This window comes from Myotis lucifugus, unplaced genomic scaffold (assembly GCF_000147115.1).
Source record: "Myotis lucifugus unplaced genomic scaffold, Myoluc2.0 scaffold_2103, whole genome shotgun sequence".
In the NCBI taxonomy this organism is placed as follows: Eukaryota; Metazoa; Chordata; class Mammalia; order Chiroptera; family Vespertilionidae; genus Myotis; species Myotis lucifugus.
The window spans coordinates 750-7,516 of record NW_005873151.1 but is presented as its reverse complement, the minus strand read 5'-3'; the positions used below and the strand labels follow the sequence as shown (position 1 = coordinate 7,516).

The following is a 6,767-nucleotide window of genomic DNA, read 5'->3' as shown; positions in this document are numbered from 1 at the left end:
ATTTACATAATTTCAACTGAGAGATAAGCACATAAACAAAAAAAGATTATCCTTTTTCAATAAAACCAGTTTAACCGCGAGAATTTGTAATATTTAAAATTCTATAATTCATAGGGAATCTCCGGATATATAGATGCTAGCAAAATGAGTAAGTAGAGGAACAAACCCTTAGCTTTTAAGTTTCAAAATCTTAGACCATAGAATTTACTCTGATTTCTCAATTGGAAGAAAAGACCACATTTCTCAGCACAGTAGCAGTAAGAACACGTATCTTCTGTCTTGACCCCAGAGCAGTGCTCCTTGCCCTCTGCAACATGTAAGACTTGGAAAAGTATGCAAATGATAAAGCAGCTGATCATGCTTCTCTCTTTTCTGTGGAAACGAACAGGTTGTGGTCACCATCTAACAAGCCCTCCTCATTTCATTAACCACGTAGCATGGCTACGGCTATTCATGAAGCTAGAGGGCTGTCCTTTCATTGTAGCCTACGTGACCAAACAGGGCAGGCAGAAGAGAAACCCGTTCTGAGGCCATGATTCCTAAACTCATTGCTGTTTAAAAATAAGCCAAGAGATTCATATCCTTTCTCCTCTGCAAAAAAAATAATGGCAATTTGTAGTGAACAACTGATTGCTGTACATAATTCCCCTAAAACCGTCTTTTTTGAACTTTAAAAATACCTACGCATAACCGAGAACTGTACTAAAGTATTAAGAGCTGCTCTCCACACGGGACACTTGAGATATCTAATTTTCACACCAATTTCAATTAAAGAATTTTACTGTGTGATTGCATAACCTGGGAGTAACACCTGCATTTTCTCACTATAATGTGTGTCTCACTGTTCAGCATGCCTTTCCCACCTTGCTCATTGTCAGACACATAAAATTCCTCTCCTCAGGTCTTTCACATCTCCCAAAAGACTATCCTTTTTTTCTCTGCTGCACTTCACTTTGTGTAGGATATCTATTATAGCATTCATTTAATTCTACCTGTATTTTTTATATATTTACCTTCCCCAAAGAGAGCACATGTATTTTCCTTTTTTTATTCCCAGCATAAAGTATATAAGCGCTTATGAAACATTTTCAATGAATAAATATAAATGTTAAAAAACAACAACAAGGAAACTCCATACTGTATACCATAACGGCTGCACCATTCTGCATTCCCATCAGCACAAGGGTTTCCTTTTCTCCACATCCTCACCAGTACTTGTCATTTGTTGATGTAGCCAGTCTGACAGGTGTGAGATGGTACCTCATTGTCGTTTTGATTTGCATCTCTAGGATGATTAGTGACTTTGAGCATTTTTTCACATGTCTCTTGGCCTTCTGTATGTCCTCTTTGGAGATGTGTCTATTTAGGTCCTTTGCCCATTGTTTTAATTGGATTGTTTGTCTTCCTTTTGTTAAGTTGTATGAGTTCCTTATATATTTTGGATATTAACCCTTTATCAGATGTATCATTGCCAAATATGTTCTCCCATACAGTGGGGCCCACTTTTCATTTTGTTGATGGTTTCTTTTGATGTGCAGAAGCTTTTTATTTTGATGTAGTCCCATTTGTTTATTTTCTCCTTTATTTCCTTTGCCTACGGTGATGTATCTGTAAACATATTGCTAGGAGAGATGTCTGAGATTTTGTTGCTTACGGTTTTTTCTAGGATTTTTATGGTTTCCTGACTTACATTTAAGCCTTTTATCCATTTTGAGCTCTTGTGTATAGTGTAAGTTGGTGGTTTAGTTTCATTTTTTTGCATGTATCTGTCCAATTTTTCCTAACACCATTTATTGAAGAGACTGTCCTGACTCCATTGTATGCTCTTGCCTACTTTGTCAAATATTAATTGAATGTAATGGCTTGTGTTGATTTCTGGGTTCTCTGTTCTGTTCCATTGATCTATATGCCTGTTCTTGTGCCAGTACCAGGCTGTTTCGATTATGGTGGTTTTGTAGTATAACTTGAAATCTGATATTGTGATTCCTCCAACTTTGTTTTTCTTTCTTAAAATTGCTGCAGCTATTCGGGGTCTTTTTTGATTCCATATAAATTTTGGAGTATTTGTGCTAGCTCTGTGAAATATGCTGTTGGTATTTTAAAAGGCTTGCATTGAATCTATAGATTGCCTTGGGTAGTATAGACATTTTAATGATGTTCATTCTACCAATCCATGAACATGGTGTATTCTGCCACATTTTTATATTTTCTATTGATATAGTCATGTGATTTTTATCTTTCAATTTATTTATGTGATGTGTCATGTTTATTGATTTGCAAATATTGTACCAGCCTTGCAGACCTGGAATAAATCCCACTTAGTCATGATGTGCAATCTGTTTAATATATTGCTAGATCCGATTTGCTAATATTTTATTGAGGATTTTAGCATCTATGTTCATCAGAGATATTGTCGTGTAATTCTCGTTGTGATGTGTTTATCTGGTTTTGAAATTAGAATAATGTGGCATAATAAAAAGAAGTTGGAAGTGTTTCTTTAGGTAGTATGGACATTTGTTTATGTGATGGATTTTTTTGAAATAGTTTGAGGAGGATACGTGTTAGTTGGTCTTTGAAGGTTTGGTAAAACTCCCGAGAAGCCATCCAGGCCAGGGTTTTTTTTTTTTGGTTGTTTTTTTTTTGCTAGGAGTTCTTTTTATTACTGCTTCTATTTCATCAGTTGTTATTGGCCTATTCAGGCTGTCTGATTCTTCCTGAATCAGATTTGTAAGATTGTATTGTTTTTAGGAATTTCTCCATTTTGCACAGGATGTCCAATTAGTGGCATATAACTGTTCATGGTATTTTCTTACAATTCTTTGTATTTCTGGGGTGTCAGTTGTTGCTTCACCTCTTTTGTTTCTGATTCTATTTACTTGGGTCCTCTGTTTCTTGATGAGTCTGGCTAATGGTTCATCAATCTTGTTTATCTTTTCAAAGAACCAGCTCTTGGTGTCATTGATTTATTGTATTATTTATTTTTTTAGCCTCTATATTTCTGGTCTAATATTTATTATTTCCTTCCTTCTACTTACTCTGGGCTTTTCTTGTTGTTCTCTTTCTAATTCTTTAAGTTGTAGGGTTCAATAATTTATTATTAATTTTTCTTGTTATTTGAGGTAGGCTTGTAGTGCTATGAACTTCCCTCTCAGGACTGCTTTCACAGTGTCCCATAGATTTTGGATTGTTGTGTTAACTTTTATTTGTTTTCAGGAAGTTGTTGATTTCTTTCTTGATCTTGTTGGTAGCCCATTCATTGTTTAATAACATACTGTTTAGCCTCCATGTGTTTCAATGTTCTAGAGTGTTTTTATTGTAATTTCTAATTTCATTCCACTGTGGTCTGAGAAGATGCCTGATATGATTTAAATCTTCTTGAACTTGTAGAGACTTGTTTTGCGTCCTAACATGTGGTCTATCTTTGATAATGACCCATGTGCACTTAAGAAGAATGTATATTCTGCAGCTTTGGGGTGAAATATTCTATAAATATCAATTAAATCTATCTGGTCCACCGTGTCAATTAGAGTCGCTGTTTCCCTGTTAATTTTTTGTCAGTGAAGTCAGTGGGGGTGCTAAAGTCCCCTATTATGACTGTATTTCTGTAAATCTCTCGTATAGAGTCCTTTAGAAGTTTTAAAATATATTTAGGTGCTCCTATAATGGGTGCATATATGTTTACCAGGGTTATAGTCTCTTGTTGGATGGATCTATGTGGTGGCCTTTATTGTCTTTTATGATGGCTTTCATTTTGAAGTCTATTTTGTCAGATATGAGTATTGCTACCCCAGCTTTTATGCCAATACCAGGCTGTTTTGATTATTGTTACTTTGTAGTACAACTTGATATCTGATATTGTGATCCCTCCAACTTTGTTCTTTTATATATACACTTTAAGCCTCAGAAGACATCATTATTATTATTGCTATGAATAGACCACCTTAAGTTAATATGTTAATATTTGCCAATATATTTTATGTCTTCTAGTTTCTCTTCATTCCTTCCTAGATTTTTGTATTAATTGTTGTATTATTTTTCATTTCCCTGAAGGACTCTGTTTACTATTTTTTCCCAATGCACATCTGCAAGTGACTTATTCTTCAGTTTTTGTCTGGAATATGTTTATATTTCACTTTGCACTTTGAAGGGTATTAACCTGGGTATAGAATTCTACATTGGAAAATTTCCCAGAGCTTTAAATATATCATTCTATTCTATTCTGGCTTCCATTATTTCTATTGAGAATGTGACAGTCAATCTTATTGTTTTTCTTTGACCACCTTTCCCTTAGCCTGCTCTTAAGATTTTTCTCTGTCTAAAGTTAATAACTTTACTATATTGTGAGTATGTGTGGTTTTCATTTATTTATCCTGTTTGGAGTTCTTAGAACTTCATGAATTTGTGTTTTGAAAGTCTCCATCAGTTCTAGTAAAATCCTGGCTTATCATCCTTCAATTTTTGCTTCTGTCCCCCTGAATTAATTTCCTTCAGGGATTCCAACTACACATATATTGAGCTGTCTAAATCCCACCTGCCTCTTCAGCTATGTTTTACTTCACACATATTCTGTTCTATGCCTGTGATTCAATTTTAAAATTTATTGTCAAACTGTTACCTAGTTTACTAATCCTTTCTTCTGTTGCTAAATCCATTTACTGAGTTGGTAAATTCATATAGCTTGCTCTTTGGTTCTAGAATTTTTATTTGATTCTTTTACAGAGGTCCCAATTTTCTGGTGAAATGCTTAATCTGATTATTCATTTTCTCTATTTTTGTATATTTTAATCATAACTATTACAAAGTCCTTGTCCATGTAACTCCAACATTTGGATCAACTTTGCGTTGGTTTATATAATATGCATTTCTCTTTATTTTGGTCATGTGCTCTTATCTTTTTGTGTGCCTTGTAATTTTCAACTGAATGCCTGCCATTGTGTGTAAAATAATGATAGAAATTCAAGATATTACTTATTTAAAGAGTGGCAGCTTTGTCTATGCCTCATAGATGGAAAAGGGGGCTAATGTTTAATTTAACCAAGAAGTGTTCTGTGTAGTTGCCAGTTTGTAGCCTCTGGATCATATAAAGGAGTTGTAAAGTCTATCTTGCTTATCAGAGAGTTTCTGTTTGTTTTTAATCTCCTAAACTGTATAGCCTTAAGTCCTGAATATGCTATTGGATGTGTGCTTGGTGGTCCCTCCCCTCAACATCATCACCCAAAACCTGCTGGTTTTTCTGTATCCCAGCAGAGATCTTATCTATATAATAAAAGCCTAAGCGACTGTTAAGGCGGAACGACCAGAATGACTGGTCACTATGATGTGCACTGACCACCTGGGGGCAGCTCATGCATTGAGTGTCTGCCCCCTGGTGGTCAGTGCACTCGCTCAGGGGGAGTGCTGCTCAGCCAGAAGCCGGGCTCACAGCAGGCGAGCGCAGCAGCGGTGGTAGAAGCCTGTCCCACCTTCATGGCAGCACTAAGGAGCAGCGAGCAGGCGGGTGGTAAGAAGCGAGGGGGTCCCAGACTGCAAGAGGGTGCAGGGTGCAGGCCGGGCTGAGGGGACCCCCCCCCCCCCGCCGTGCACAAATTTCATGCAACAAGCCTCTAGTATGAGTATAAAGCTAGAATTTTAAGATTTCTGCCTGTAGATAATTAACAATTGCCTACAGGTAAAAGTGGCTGCGAAAATCAGCGCTTCTTCCACTGTCTTGGCTACTCTATTTCTCAATTCTCTAACAGCTCTCTGCTGTCTTCAAACAAATGATCTTAACTGTCGTTCTCAAAAGTAATGCTGGAGTATTGTAAAACACTCTATCCCATTTAGAAACAGAAGCTAGAGTCTTGTATTTAAAACAACAACAACAAAAGACTTTGCCCTAGCCAGGTAGCTCAGTTGGTTAGAGTGTCGTCTTGATACAGTAAGGTTTCAGGTTCAATCCCTGGTTAGGATACATACAATCAGTGGTTCCCAACCTTCTGGCCCTTTAAATACAGTTCCTCATGTTGTGACCCAACCATAAAATTATTTTCGTTGCTACTTCATAACTGTAATGTGGCTACTGTCATGAATCGCAATGCAAACATCTGATATGCAGGATGGTCTTAGGCGACCCCTGTGAAAGGGTCGTTGGAGGCAGAGGTTACCATGGCAGCGGCAGCCTTGGCTCAGCTAGGACTCTGGGCAGTCAAGGAGGTTCCGGTTCAGTTCTGCCCCTTCGAGAACAACGTGGAGTCTACGAGGACCTTCCTCTAGGCAGTGAGCGGGGAGAAGGTCCGTGCCACCAACTTGAAATGCTCCGTGATTGTGGATGTGAGGCACGATGGCTCCGAACCCTGCGTGGATGTGCTTTTTGGAGACGGGCACCGCCTGATAATGCTCAAGAAATGCTCACTGCCTTCACCTCCCACGTCCAGGCCTGGAGCGTGGTGGGGAGCGGGGACCATCCTGGCGCTGATGCGGGCCGCTGACAGCAAGTAAGAGACCAACAAGCAGATGCTAGCCTGGGACTTAGAGAACACTCATCCATGAAAAGCTTGACTTAATCATCCAGATCACTACCTGGTGGCCACAGACACCATCCCCACCCCGAAAAGACCCCTATGACTACACATCTAACCAGTGCTTCTGGGATGAGACGATCCGGAAAGGGCCTAGAGTCAGACAAACTTGAATTTATTTCATTTTCTAACCATTGCTCACTGCTTAACCGTTTTGAATTTGGCTTCCCCCACCACTCACTCACTCAAGTATGATACCTCCCACTCTTA

The 6,767-nt window shown here is 38.2% G+C and overlaps 1 pseudogene; it reads left to right on the top strand.

Annotated features, from left to right (window-relative positions):
- The first annotated feature begins 6,144 nt into the window (after positions 1–6,144).
- LOC102429285 lies at positions 6,145–6,467 on the top strand (annotated as a pseudogene).
- Positions 6,468–6,767: the final 300 nt, after the last annotated feature.